Raw genomic sequence first — 16,055 nt, 5'->3', positions numbered from 1 at the left:
TTCCATTACATTTCATTGCATTTTGAATTTTGTTTGTGTTTTCGTGTGCAATATGATATGCCGTTTGCTCGCACTCGATACGCCTCCGATCCGATTTTACACACTGGATTTTTCCATCTTTTCACTGGCCTCTGCAACAACTACGGTTGCCCTTTTCGCGTTCGTTTTGTTTCGTTCAGTTAATGAGCAATTTGATTGCCAGACTGCGAAAATATTTTGCAAATTGTGCAAACACAATGAGAAATCCTGTGCAACGCCCCTAAAAAGACGAAACAAAAAATCCAACGACTAGAGAAAAAGAACGGAGCGGAATGGGGCAAAAACAATCATTCGCAGCATATGCCAGAGTTCTTTCCGTCAGCCGCCATATTGCCATGTCTGAACTTTCTGTTGACGCATATTTAAAAATGCAAAAAAAGGCAACAAAACCAAAGAGACGAGCAACAGCTATAAAATAGGCTGGTCGTAGCTTTTAATACCCTTACATCTCTAATATTATTGACTTACCAATCCATCGTCAGATGTCAAATGAAATGTGTTCAATGTACATACATACGTACATATGTGCTTGAAATTTTTGTAAATTTAAATTACATAAATTCATGTATGTAAAAACTTAAATTTACATATATTCATCGTCATCCAAAAATGAGAATAACCCACATCAAGGGCATAGCCAGAAAACAAACAAAGGCACAAAAAGTTATAAACAAGTAATTGAAGTTTGAACCCAAGAGGAACGAGCAGGCGGAGAAGGAAGCTCTGGAGACAGACATGTGAGAGACACCCAGACGAGAACTTTTGGGGAGAGTGACTGATAAGCAGCTGGAAAATAGGGGGAAGACAACAGAAGGCGTTGAGCGTATGTGTTAGCAGGGAAAACTGGCAGAATGGATAAGGGAGTCTTCATCGGGAACCCTGAGGAGCCCCAGGGACCTGTGCTTCTTGTCATTTTCCTAACTGACTTAATGAAAATGCTAAGCGATTGTCAAGCAGCTGCAAAAAGAAGAACAGCAGCTCGTCAGAAAGTTAGAGGATGAACGGTAGATAAAACATTAAATGAAATAATAGCACGACGCTTTCGGAAATCAGCCATAGAATACCACATTTTTAAGACTACAAATATCTACGAAGCAATAAATAAGATAATATATATAAGAGTGAAAAAAATGTTTCAAGCTCTTAGTTCATTCTGCAATATATATGTTTGATATACTTTAATTACACATACGCCCTGTGTGGTGAAATGTTGACTATGGGGCTGCATCCCTCCCACACATACTCCCTCCAAAAATCTAAACTAAACACGATTTACATATAAATTCAAATTTCAGCTGAAATAATAGACGTGACGGCCCCTTACCCCCGCTGTCTGCCCTTCCCCTTCGTCTTTATCAAACTTCTATGCGGGTTTTCTTTACTTCTTTTCAAATGCGTCGTCTGGGAAACTCAACTCGAGCTCAAGAGCTTTTCGCACCGACCTTCTTGGCCAAGAACATCTTTGACAGGAGCTCAACGTAAACATTGATAGAGAGAGGGAAAAATAGTGACTCGATTAGAGTGCATTTTTAGCTAAATGGAAGTGAAACTTCATACTCACGAAGCAATCATTGATTGGCGTCTAACTCAAAAGCCACGGCAGTGATAAAGATGGTATTAAAAGCAATCTCTAAAAACCTTCCTATCTTTATCGATTTCTGATTTCTTCTGATTTACTGAATAAAAAGCGTTGAATATTTCCACGAATTCCGGCCACTTTAAAGCCACTGTGTCGAAGCCTTAGTAGCGCCAAATGCTGTTTAACGCAACATTTAACCAAAGGATGGGCCATCCCACGAACCCTCCCACAGCAGACCCGACCTATAGGCCACACTCGCCTGATCCACACCAAAAAAAATGCCCATAAAAGGCCAATTGGGAGATGGAAGAACGAGTGAAAAAAGGGTACGAAAAAAGGCCAAAAAGCAGCTTTGATGTTATTGCCGCAAATTAGCTAGAAATCTTTTTCCCACATCCCAAGCGCCTCTCTGGCCGCTTTGTTCCGGTCCCTTCCCAGGTCTACCTCCCACCACCCCTTACCATACCTTTCTTTGGCCGGATTATTTTGGCCTGCAGTTCGGCCAATTATTTTTACCTACCGAAGTGCGTAGCCAATAGAAATTTGCTAGGAAAATAATTTAACTTCAATTGAGTGCGAGCATGTGCAGAATTTCAAATAAATTGCCGGAGCACACACTCGCAGGTTGAACAAAAAATAAATAGGAATAAAAATAGAATAAGAAACTCTACGATTCTTAGCATTTGGCAAAGTCGGTGTTCAAGTTTAAGCGGATTCTTCCTTCGGATGCTTCCTCATATTTCTCCATCCTGTCATCGGGGAGGAGCAGCAGCAGCAGCGGCAGCGGCAGCAGGACGACGAGAACATTTTTGCTGCTTCGATAGTTCAAATACTATTTTATGCTTAGTTGATTATTGACTGCAAGTGGAAATTTACTTTTGCTTCATCTTCCATCCAAGAGTCCAGAGGCACAGCAGAGCGAAAGAGATGCCGCACAGGCGGAGGAAAGAGAGAGGCAAAAGGAGAACAGCTTTTTTGGGTTAAGTCTGGCAGAACGTTAAAAATTGGCAGTCGAGAGAATTTTGTTTGTTTTTCAACTTAGCACGGAAATTGTATTTCTGCTCTGCACAAAAACGGAACACGCAAAAATAGGACAAAAACTTGTAAACAAATTGTGAGCACAACAGCAAAAACTATGTTCGTATACTCGAATATATATATATATTTTTTTTCGGGATGGCTTTGGCAGGTTTGTTTGTTAGTCTAATAATGTTAAAGCTGATTCATTAAAAGTTCGGAGTTTGTGAAAAAATTTTTGATACAAATATGTTGATTCTTCTCTGTGCACTTATTCTGTATTTATTATTTTACAACTAACATAAATAGCCAGCGGAACTAGACTATATATTTACAACAATTAAACAAGATTTCGTCAACATTCTCCGCGGAATCACCATTGAAATGCTTTCAGAGAATGAAAATATTTGTTACAAAATTACAAAATTATTCAAAGAAACATCTACAAGAGAAAAACAGCAACAAATTTATTACGAATTTTTCCAAATTATTCACAGATAGATACTCGTATCCTCGAACATTTTTTATAAATTACAGCTCCACACTATCCGAACTGATAAATTTCCCAATCTAATAGCTCAACAATTTGCAAATAATACTGCCAGCTGTCATTCGGAAAAATTCTACATTTAAATCCAACAAAAGTCCATAACCAACTAAATTTAATAAATTTACCAAATAAATTTACACGTTACGGAAATAAATAAAATATAAAATAAATAAAATATGAAACGAGAAGAAAACGAAATTCGCACAAAAAACTTTTCGCGTTGGTTGACCATGAGCCAAATAAATATTACAATTTGAAAACTCTCCTCCTCTGTACGCCAAAATATAGAGCATTACACAAATAGGAAAAAACTTTAGCCGTTGACTGTGAAAAATGTGTGTGAATGAGCTGACAGAAATACTCGCACTCGTACACAAATGTACGTACGTACGTACGTATATCTGGAAATGGGGTACTCTTACTCGTAGTCTACTTTAAATTCTATGGGGGAGAGCTCCTCGACATTTGTTTGGCCTTAGTTTGGGCATTGTTTGATTTGGGTCTTGCTTCTGGCTGAACCTCTCACTCTCTCTCTGGGCTGGGTCCCTAACAATGCGAATTGCAGCCAAATTTGGGCACTCATGAAAGAGCAGCTGCGAGACTTTGTGGCCAACATGCCTCATACCTCATCCTGAGCCATTCCATCGCATTGCATCTCCGACTACCCACACTTGAAACTTTCGCTTTCAATGCGCTTTTCAGGGAAAAGCATTTGCCATGGCCAGATCCTCCGACAAAAAACTGGGTTAACGAAGGCTCCTTAGAAAATGCGTTGCGTTACATTAAAATATGTACTCACGAGTATAATACTCCTATATTCGTGGAGAAGTATAGTTGCGTCCCCATTTCGGTGGGAGCTGACCTTGTGGGCTTCGAGAAATTAATCAACTTATAAGTGGGGATCCCAAGAAAACAAACAGAATCTTTAAATTCAATTGGCAATGAAAGCGGGGAACAATGAACGACTTAGATAAAGAGGGAGATGGAGATGGAGATGGAGAGGGGAGAATGGATAGACCGCTGCAGCTGTCGCCATTGACAGGAAGTCAAAAGTTGGCAGCCCCCGAAAGCGGAACTGAAACTGACAGCAACAAACACACACAGACAGCCACCGCAACGAGGAATGAGGAACGAAAGCGAAAAAGAAGAAGGAGGACGGACCCACAAAAAAATAAGGGACACAAATCTGTGAAAAAAGAGAAAATTTGATTTCCACAGACAACTAAAATATTTCTTGCCCCGCAGCCAAACCGCCTAAGCAATGGCAGCTGCTAGGACCGAAAGAAATCAAATTTTAATATAGAAAAGGAAAAAACGAGGGAAAATAAATGAAAAGGGAAAACAAGTGAAGGCTCTGCCGGGGCACCGGGTACCGGGCACAGGCACGGGTCCTTCCGAGTGCGTTTTCCAGCTGTTTCCCTTCAGCGAGTATTTGTCATTTCTCTTTCCCTGAATTGACTGTCCCTATCTCTTTCCTTTCCTTAGCTCTATACCGTCTGTGTCTCTCTCTGTTTCTCAGCTTGTTTGCATGTGTTTCTCTGTCTGTTTGTGGTTGGTCCTTCCTTTGGTTTTTGTTGCTGCTCCACAGGAAATTCGTTTCTCTAGTTGTTTTGTTTCCTCTGTATTTTGGTTACAAGTTTTTTTTTTTTTTTGAACGATTCTGTCTGTCTGATTGTCCGTCCCTCCGTCCCTCTGCTGCTGATTTGGCAAATTGTGGACGGCACGACACCCTTTTCTGCACTTTAAGTGTTTGATGGAGGGAAAACTATCGATGCTTTAAAAGGAAATTCAGCTGAAAGTTTATCCATTGGTTCAGCTTAAGCTACATTGTACTCATATTTAGGCTATCCTCTCGTAATTCCCAGAATCATTCTTTATATTCAAGTAAGTCAACCTCACACTCAATTAAATCAACTTATTTTTGGTCAAATTATTTTACATAATGCGAGGCAACAAAAAAGCCAAAGCCGTGGACGTGGGAGTGGAGGTCGGAGGTGGAGTGGCAACATCTCAAGCTCATTAATTTAACTTAAAAAAGAAAAAAGAAGAAAAGAGGAAGCGAGGAAGGAAAATTTCAAGGCAAACAATACAGATAGAAGGAGGAACCGGATGTGCGGCCAGGTGGGGTCGGACGGATCCGAGAGAGCAGCCGAAACGGGAGCAGCGGCAGGAAAAAGTAGCACAAAAGCGGATTTTCATTCAAGGTGAAAGCAATCAATCAATATTCATGAAATCAGATTTAATTTTAAGCGCATTTAAGTTGGCTCCTCTTCTTCTCTGTCTCTCTCCCTCTCTGTCTCTGTCTCGCTCAATCTCAATCTCTGTCTCTCGTCTTTTCCTCTTTCTTCCTCTCGCTCTCTCTTACGCTCTGGGTAATGATTCAGCATACAATTTCTGGATACTGGAGAAAGGAAACAACAACAAGAAACAACAAAATCAGAAACAGAAACAGCCACCAAAATGAGTAAAATGAAACGATGTCGACGTCAAAGCAAATGAAACTGAAGATGAGACGAGAAGAAATTTGCGGACCAACATCATTAGAAACTTGGGGGGACTTCAGAGTTTTTTAGAGGACTGAGATGGGTAGCCTTATCCATCCAACCTTGCTAATTGTATGACAACTGGGGGCGGTGCTGGCGGGGGATCTGACGCCAGGGCGGAAAACGTGAGACTGCCGGCGAGCTTCCCCACCTGGCACCCACCGCCGGCAGCACAAAACTAAGCTGCCAATTCAATTTCGTAATCAGAGTGGCATGAAAAATTAAATAAAACATGCAAATAAAATTATTACGCATAATTTGTGTACACAACGGGCGTGGCTGGTGGCTGGGGGCATGCAGTAGCTATGGGAAGGCAGATTGATCTACCCATTTCTTGGATACTTTTGGGATATTCTTGAATGATTGGCAGTTGAGTTTTCCCTCGGGGGAAGCTGACATTTTGCTGGGTTGACACTTGCGCGACTTTCATAGGGAGCTAAACAATTTACAAATTGGGTGAAAATCTAAATTATAGCATCAGGAGAGAATATGTAGGTACGATGATTTATCTGATATAATGTGATAATTGCAGTCGATACGGTCTTCAGATTTTAAGTAGAACATTTTAATTCATTTAATTTATAATTTTCGTTCATTATTAAAATACATATGTAAGAATTAAATAAGTGAATAAATTTTGATATCTGGTTGTTTCTATTAATCTTGAAAATAATAACCAGTCTTTTTGTTAATCATCCCTCTCCGAATTCATTTGTACTTTTGCGACTTTTTTAAATCTTTATATTTTGTATTTACCATTTGTGTGGAATCTTAACTTTTGGCTGACGTATATTACCGAAGCGCAATGTACTTATAAATGATTTCTGTTTAATTAGCGCTCTTTGTTTTATTTATTTAATTTTATGATTTTAAAGCTTAATTAAAAATTTAATGAAATGAAAATACTCCGCTCACATTTTGAATGCAACAGAATTGTCAGGAATAAAGCCGTACTGACGGGCCGAATGGCATGCTCCAGGCCATACCGAGCCGAGGGTTGGTCATCATCCACCGGACAAAAGCAAAAGTTAATGAAGTCTTTAATTAAGTTTTTTATATCTCCGTGCACGTATGAGTGTGGGTACGAGTGTAGGTATGAGTGGATTTGTATGTGTATGGGTGTGTGTGTGTGGTAAAGTTTCGGTTTACGAAGGCCACAACTATCAGGAGCATTTCCACGGAGTGCCACCTAAGGGATGTGAGGCTGTGGTTAAGCCAGAACGAAAGGAAATTCAAAACTAGCAGAAAAAATCACTTTAACCCCACAGCACTGGGTGGGGATAATCTCACATGTGTATCAGGGATTGATGGGGATGGTGCGGGGGCTTGGAATGGGGCTTGGGGGCTGTTGTACTGTCTCATTTTTCACAAACCCTTCCCCGCTGCTGACCTTTTTCTGGCCTATCTACTCTGCCTCCCAATCTAATCCCTCTCCCCCTTTATCGCTTATTTTATCTCCTTCGGAGATTTGTAAATTTGTGAAGCATTTTTTAATGTCCCTAATTTTATTCCAGCTCCTGCCCGGGTCTGCGGGGTTCCTTGCTCCCCGATTCTCGGCGGCTCTTTCTGCCTCGACTTCTGCCTCTGTTTCTGTTCGGACATGTGTTGCTGGATAAACTTTCTCATTGTTGTTGCACATAACACAAAAGCGGCTTTATTGGTCAGCAGGGGTTAAACATGGTGCCACACCAGCCACGGCCACGCCAGTAGCAACAATACGGTAACCGAGTTAGTTTGTCAGCCTTGGCATTAAATATACCCTCCGAGCCCCTGCCAGCCCAGGCTTCCACGCTGTATCATTTGCCTCATTTCCATCTACCAACGATGTTCGCCGCGGGTTATTTGCTGGGATCAGAGTTCTGGCCTGGGAGTGGACCTGGTACTGGGAGTGCGAGTGGGAATGAGATTGGGGCTGCGATTCCGGTATTCTGGGGTTTCTCCCGTCCTCTCGCTTGGTCCGCTCTTGGGGTTTGTGCAGCATTTTTCGCTTATTTAGTGCTCTAATGGGGCATAAGTGTGATTTGGCAAGTGTTTAATGAGCTTTTCACTTTTTTCCCCTAGCTTTATTATATATTCTTTTATTCCCTGTACGGTGTTAGAGTTTATGTGTTGTTCTGAAAGCAAAAGGTCGCACACGACTATGATGGGTTGATTATCTACGGATTTTAAGGGAAGATGGGATAGATCTGAGCTGTAGGGATCATCAAACATAAAATAATAATTGCAGGCTAAAATTTGGGAGGACAAGATATTGGTTGTGTGTTATATTAAAGCTTTATTTATTCCAAAACAAAGCTGTAAGAAAATTAGCTAATATAATTAAATTGTAATTAATATGGCAAAAAAAAATTACATATATATATGACTACTCAATATGTGAGCCTCAATAACTCCCTTTCTATTAAGATATTCAATGCATTAATTAAAAACTAGAAACGACACCTTTCTCTTTCTTTTATTTTATTTTTTCTTCTTTCTTAATAACATGATTGATGACGCTTGATGTGTTGACAAAAATAATAGATATTAAAACATAGCCATGACTCAACAGATTCCGTGAATGTCATATAAATGTGGTTCTATCTAATCATCCTCCAAGTCCAACATTTCTCATATCAGTCTTGCCTTTTGGATTCCGAAAATACCAAACCAATTTATGCTGCCACTTCGAGGCACAGTCCACTCGGTGAACACTATTACTCGCAGTAACTGCCTGCTTGCCCCAAAAGTGCTGCATGTACACGGCACAGGAGCGACCCGCAACCTATCACAACATTTGCTGAAGGATGTAACTCGACTCGACTCTAGAAGAGACTTGGAGTCGGCGACAAGCAGTAGGGGGTTAACGCTAACCCCCTTTATAGGTCAGTGGGAAATGTTTTGCGGGAGAAATATTCCCCACTGAGAGAGCGAAAGCTGTCAAGAGAGCTTTTGGGACTTTTTTCGAAATCGAACAAACTTGGAAATTGTCCCAAAGAATGGTTAAACAGTGGGAAATTTTGTCAAACATTTTTTACGAAAGAGAAAGTTTCTAACAGATTTCTAAATATGTTATCATTTTAATGTTTAGTGAATTGTTTAAAAAATGTAAAGAAAAGGGTACATAGGTTAACATTGTCATATAATTAAACTAAATTATACCACAATAATATTTCACAGTAATTTTAATAATTTTATTATTATTATATATGTATGTACAGCAAAATTTTAGTTCCAACAAAAAAACCGAATCTATGAAAATTTTTTTTTTATTAAGGTACCGCTATTTTTATTTTGTAGAACTGATATTTTTTACATAGTGTTCAAATATGACATGATATCTATATTGCACTATAATGGAATATTATCTCTCCTTTTATAATATTTAAGTGACTTGATTAATACCTTCGCTTGGACCGCATTCTGTTAAACTTCATTGAGCAAAACTACATCGGAGAACTTACCGCTTCATGACGTTCAAGAAAGCTCTCATGGCTCTGATGTTCCTACAATAATTGAATAAAAGTGATCTAAAAATAATGGTCCATACTACATTGACCATAAAACAATTTTACCAAATTTAATTTAATTTAAAGAACTCCTTTCCGAAAAAAAAGAACAGTTTAATTAATCAATAAAGCCAACCTCGCTTGAATCTTTTCCGATTGGGTATTTTCAAAGAATTCAATCGTCGACATTACGCTGCGGAATGGCATTGCTGTGCCGTAACTCTATACTAAATACGCTAATATTTGCACTAATTTGATTAAAAGCATTTTAATGGCTTCAAGCTTGGGTTGCCCCGCAGGTAAATGTTCCAGCATTCATTTTGTTTGGGTTGCCAGCGAGCACGCTCCTCCTGGCAATCTCTCTCCCTAGCCATCACTCTGCCTAGTCGGAAGTTTGGCCTGATGCAACGGAAGTGCACACACACACACCAACACACAGCCAAACACACCTCTCTCTCTCTCTCTCTCTCTCTCTCTCAACACCATTCAAAATGGCCGCCCATTTAACGCATGTGTTTGCACGCCACGGCTCAAGTCGGCCCCCAAGTCGGAGGAGAAGCCAGGCCAGAGAATACGCCAAGGAATTTTCGGGACTGATGGTATACGGGATAGGTGGGATGGGCTGGATTGAAAGAGGGGCATCCCAAGCCCGAGTCGACGGAATGTTCCGTCGTTCGTCTTGGCTTGCTTCTTTTTCCTGACTGCTTTTTCTCTTTGGTCTTTTAGCCATTTCAGCAGAAAACTCAACCAACTCGCACAACCAAAAGGCTAAAAGTTCAAATGCAGCAGCAGCAGCTCTGCCATTTTTACCTGACTGCAAGAAAGTTTTTCATTTGATTTTTCACTTCTACCTCCAGCACCTTCCCGCTGCTTCGTGTTTGAGTTGTAGCAGAAAACATTTTTCTGGTATTTTGGGTTGCCTGCGGGCAGCCCCTCTCGCTCTACCCAACCCTTTTCCCCATCGTTTTGGCCAGGGCCAGGGCTAAATGTTCGAACTGCTCGCATTGGATTACTTGCGGATTTGTCCTTGTCGTTATTTCGCTGGTCAGTTAAGCCGGAACCTTTTTTTCTCTTCTTCGATCTCACTCTCTCTCTCCCTGTGTCTTTTTGCCATCTGGAATGCTCTGATTACACCCCACTGGGGAGGAGTATCCGTCATACTTTATTTGTTTTTCCCGCTAAGCGGAGAAGTTCAGCCATCAACCAAAACTTCAACTGCAGCGCAAGTCAAATTTTTGACCAGACCCACTGAGCGGCGTCAAACTTTCCAACTCAGCGTCTTGGCACTTTTGCATATTTCCACCAAGGAATACAGAAAGAGAGGCGGGAATGGGAACGAGTTGGGGAATGATGCTGGGAGCTGTAGAGGCATGTAGACGGAGCAAAACTCTTTGTTTTGCTAAGACGAAACTGGAAATACACTGGTTATAATAGGGAAAGGCTAAACGCAGTTAGATCTACGAATTATGACCCCAATAATTTCAATGGAATTCGTACATTCATTCTACTCTAAACATTAGTTCTCGTTTATACTTAAATTTGAATATATTAGGTAAATAGTTAGTCTTGAATCCTCACACAGTGTTGCAGCACCAAGTATAACCCCTTTATTTGGCATTTACCAAACTCTTTATAAAATCATGATACCTTTGAGTGGATGACAGGGTCAAGCCTTCGCTGCCCCCATTTCCGTGGCTTTCTATTCATCCAGACGTCGTTTATCAGAGGTCTGCTGCTGTCTTCGCTCGGCTGCATCTTTCTTTTAAACACTTACTTAAGTGGAAATTTATGTTGTTTTTCTAACCGTTCTGGGGGCTGCAGGGCAGCAGGGCTATTGGTGCGCAAATGTTGCATTTGATGTGTGCCAGAGAGGGGACCACAGCTCCGGACCCAGACCCAGTCCCACTCGCAGCCCAACTCTCTGCTCCAAGCCGAGTCCAAGCCATTTGTTGATGCAGCCGCTGCACCCTCACACAGATATAGAATTAAGTATCTATGTGCATGTAAAGACAAGTTGGCAAAGTTAAAGTTTTGCTTTAACAAGATAACACGCACCAGCATGAAAAACTGTGGCCAAAACTTTTTCCACGGCAGTTGAAAAGAGAGCAAAAAATTCGAATGCAGGCGGAATTTTGTCCGAGGAAAAGAGGGAAACAGCAAAAGGCAAATAAATGGTAATAAAAGTATACAGTTTAAAAGAAATTTTCCACTCTGTTCGGCGGAAATACAGATTTTCATTTCCCATTCTCCGTTAATGAGGGGTCATATCTATCTCACCTTCTCCATGCACGAACACGTATACCTGAGGAAAAAACCAACCGCCAGAAATCGCAATTTACAGCCATCCACATCCACCTGATAGAGAACGGAAAAAAATTAAGGAAACACGATCAGAACTCATTGAAAACAAAAGTTACCAGGAAAAAACGGTCCAGCAACGCAACGGCGGCGCGGCTGCAGCTACGTTTCCAGAGTCGCCAGTCATCAGACAATGCACCAGAGTTACACTCTTCAGTAGTTGCAGGAACAAGAACAACAGCCCCCCGTCATCATCATCGTCATCGTCATCATCATCGTCATCGTCATCATCGGCGGGGAAACAGGCAGGCCAGAAACGAATCGCGAAACAAAAAACAAACAGCCGAAAAAAATCACAAAACTTCACACAAAAAGCACTCAAAATATTGTTGATTATGCCAGGCACACAGACGCACCCACCCATAGACACTTTTCGAATTTGGCAAGCCCAACAAAAATATAAAGAGAACGATATGGTAAAATAATTCGACTATGAGATACCCTCTAATCATAAAATTGCACAGTACTGTTTTGTGGAAATAGTGAAATTTATCTTTCAATATTCAAACGATCGAAAGAAAATCCACAATACAGTAAAAGTTTTTGATAACTTTCCTAAATACGATTATAAATCTTTAGAATTGGGTTTGCCACAGGCTTAACTATACTTTACTCAAAATAAGTCTTATTTTCGGGATCAAGACTCCTAATATATATCGACACGAATTCATATTCTCTTTCATAAACACGATCTCTTCTATGTAATATAAATACATAAAAACTAATAATTAATTAATTAATTAATAATTAATAATAATTAGGATATGACTAAAATATCGGCCTTTGTTATATAATAGAGAGATACAATATACCCTTAGTACACTACGCGTACTGGATGCCGAAAAAAATAACGCTCATATGGCTCTATTCCCGTTCCGTTCTCTCCGTTCCGATCCGTTCCGTTCCGCAGAATCCTGTGCACTCATAAAAACAAAACAGAAAAGCTCGGCGAAAACTGTTTTTTCGACGTTCGCTCATTCCGCTTTTGCCTTTCCAAATTTTCCTTTTCCCGCTTTTCCTTTTTTGAGTGTCTTCGGTGTTTAGTTTTGGGTCATTGCGCATTGTTATTGTTTTGTCAGGGGAGAGGGCATCGGCTGCATATTTGTTCTCCGGCCTTTGCCGCCCCAAAAGCCCACAGCAGCCAAGAGAAAAAGAGATAGACTGGACAAGGTAAAGAGTGAGAGAGAGAGAGAGAGAGAGAGGCGGGGATAGATACTCGCAGTGCGATACTGTGCAGTGTCTCGTTATCCATTGGAAACTTTGCCTGTGCACCAACTTTGTTTGCATTTCTTTTTTGGGCCTCTTGTTTTTTGGCGTTTTACTCTTTCGGAAACCGGACATATTAACAAGAGTAATCACCATAAGTGAGCGGCTGAGGAATAATCCTGAATAATCAAATATTAATGTAGGTATACAATTTTTTGTTACAAAATATTGCTAATTCAAGTAACAAACCTTCTTACAACTTTAAAATTTTTTACATTGTGTTCTGCACATAAAGATGTGGTACTCGTGATACTCGATCTGTCCGATCTTTTCCATTTTGGTCTCAGAGTTTTTCTCTACTTGAATTTCTATTGGGTCATCAGATCAGATTCCTATAGAGCACCCAAACTTCTCCATGCACCCCTCATTTTTGTTCGCTTTTCCAAATAACAGTAATTGCTGCCATCATGTTTTTCGATGTGGGTGAAAGTGTGTGGGCGAGTGGGTGTGTGTGGGCCATGGGATCCTTAAATTGCATTGGGCTAAATGGTGAAAATTGTTGTTGACTTTGCTTTGGTTGTCAGCACGGCTCCCAACCATACGAATGGCGCCCCAACACCCATTTCAATTGCTGCCTTGAATTCGGCTAATCAGAAACAAACTTGATAAGCTTAAAACTATATTTTAAGCCTTTTGTTTTGGGGGCGGACTTCCTAATTAAAGAGGATGTTGCGAAAGCATTTTCGACCGTCGGCCCCGTCAACTTAACTAACAACCCAACTTGGCTTTTAATGACTTTGACTTTTAATTTAATTTAGCGCACACCTGAAAAGTGCTCTCTACCTTTTAAGCTGCTACCTGGCCCCGCCTGCGTCTGTGTTCCCCATCTGCAGTTGCAGACTTTTCTGAAATCATTTTTCGAACTGCATTTGCATTAAAATTCACTCCGAGCCGGACGGAGGAGCAGCTACAAATTCTCCCTATTTTTTTTTTTGTATGCAAAAGTTTACTCGCAGTTAAGAATAACATTACTTAAGCTTCCTCTCCCCGAGTTATCAACAACATGTCAAACTGCCAAAAAGTGTGCAACTCTGAAACGCACTAAGTGCCGGAACTTTGGGACTGATAGTTGGGATGAATACAAGCCGTTTATGGTAATGAAACTTTTCTAGAAAGGTTCTACTAAAATAAAATATTACATTAATGTATCTATTAGTTATCAACGCATATTCCCGGTTTTCAGTAGTTTTAACCATCTCTTTAAGACAGGGGTCGGCACGCATAAATTCACTTGTTATTTTGTGAGTCTGTTGGGTAGACAGCAAGCAAAACGGAACATTGTGTTGGTGCCACATATTTGTATTTAAGTTTTGGCAACACCATATCCCAGATATAATTCTGCCGGCATTTCCAATTTATTTTCCATTTACTTCAAGCCTTTCGCTACTGACTCTTTGATTGCCAGCAGCAGCAGCCCTTCAAAAAATGCTAATTTAATTCACATTTCGGCTTTGTTTTAATTGAATGCATAAATTAAAAATTCCTGCATGTGTGTGCGAGTCTGTCTGTGGCTCTAATTAAACGCCCCATTGCCTAAACACACTCCCACTCCAACACCCCTGTCCTGCCACTCAATCACTTTCGCTTAATCAGCGGAGGGTGTCACGCCAGGTAAACCGACTCGCACTCTCACAACGCTCTCCCCGCTAATAAAAACAACAAAAAAAAAACGAAAGAAATTTCTCAGGCCACGAAAGGGGCCCAGGGCCCTGGGCCAAACAGAAGCTGATTGCTTAATAATATTTTGTGATGATGTGAATTTACTTTTATTTCTCATTTGGGAGAAAGCCAGCCCCAAAACTCACGGCTCCCCTTCATCATTGGCTCAGGGACCCCGAAACAGGTGACAGAATTTACTTTTTTCTTTTCTTTTTTGTGGAAAGCGTGTGAGGCTTGCTGCGTTGCCAAAACACGTGTAAATATTCATAAGAGTGTGTGTTTGTTTTCCTTTGTTTCCCTTCGTTTTCTCCAATGCTGAATCGGTTTGCGTTTCATTTTTGGGGCTGAATCTGCAGGCCTGCAACCCTGTTCCACATTTTGCGGCATTTGTTTGCCTCAGCGATAAAAATGTAAATTTATGAAGTTTTAATCAATTTGGGGAATTCTCGCTTTCGTTCTTTGTCGCCGATTCGTTTTGTTTTTTTTTTTTTTTGCCTTTTTGCGGGCCCCAAAAGGCAACACAGACGGCAGACAACAGAATTTTCGGTTTTGCGAAACATTTAAAACATATTCCCGGCCTTTTCGGCCCACTTTCCTTTTTTTCTCTTTATTTGGCAGCCGTGTAAAGCGACGCACCATAAAGACCCTAATAAAATTTTAATTTAGTGTTATTTGTCACCAGAGGGCATACAAACCCGTAATACAGATGAATGTATCTCACTTTGGGCTCTACTGGTTTTTTCTTTTGTAAGAGTTGGGTGTTGAGTTGTGAAAGTTTGCCCCAAATGAATTGTGAATTGAAGCCGTCTTATTTTGGGCAGCTATAAAACAGTAGCTCCTGAAAATTGGTAATTTTATGATTTACCCAAACAATTCATAATATTTTATTGCACTAATTGACACTCCGCAAGGCGGCACATTCTCGTACTCGTAAATATTGAGCGATGTAACATATTATTTATTATTTAATTACCATAAAGCAAATACCGGAATTTCCAGGCTGCTCTCTAACAAATTGATTGTTTATTGCAGGCACACATTAGCAGGCGCACCCGCACACAAACACTAATACTCGAGCAGAGGAAATTCCATTCACAGTTATTGTATTTCTGGACTGTCACATGCTGCGTGTACGCAATGTGGGGGGAGATTCGGCCTCCCGAAGGCAAACCAAAAACCGCCACAAATAATCCACAATCCGGTGGAGGGCTGGTCGGGGAGCTATGAAACACGACCGCAGGCCAAGGCGAATTATGAACGGGGACTAGAACGAGATAGATATACAGATAGAGAGAGTGTGGGCGAGAGCGAGAGTGGGGGAGGTGGAGCGAAAGCGGAAGCTGTGAGACTGTCACAACTGCGGCAACGGTAATTGCCAATGTCCACTGTCCACGAGAGCAGCACAATCCTGTCCACCATTTGGGAGGCGCTGCCTTTTCTTCTTTATGGCTGTGTAGGGAGGTGAGGACAGGGACAGGGACAGCCAGCATAGTGGGTGATTTGGTGGTTTAGTGGCTCGGTGCCAGTAGGTGCAGACTACATTACTCCGAGCATAA

The sequence above is a fragment of the Drosophila miranda genome, chromosome 4, assembly GCF_003369915.1.
Source record: "Drosophila miranda strain MSH22 chromosome 4, D.miranda_PacBio2.1, whole genome shotgun sequence".
In the NCBI taxonomy this organism is placed as follows: domain Eukaryota; kingdom Metazoa; phylum Arthropoda; class Insecta; order Diptera; family Drosophilidae; genus Drosophila; species Drosophila miranda.
Note: the sequence above shows the minus strand (reverse complement) of the source record.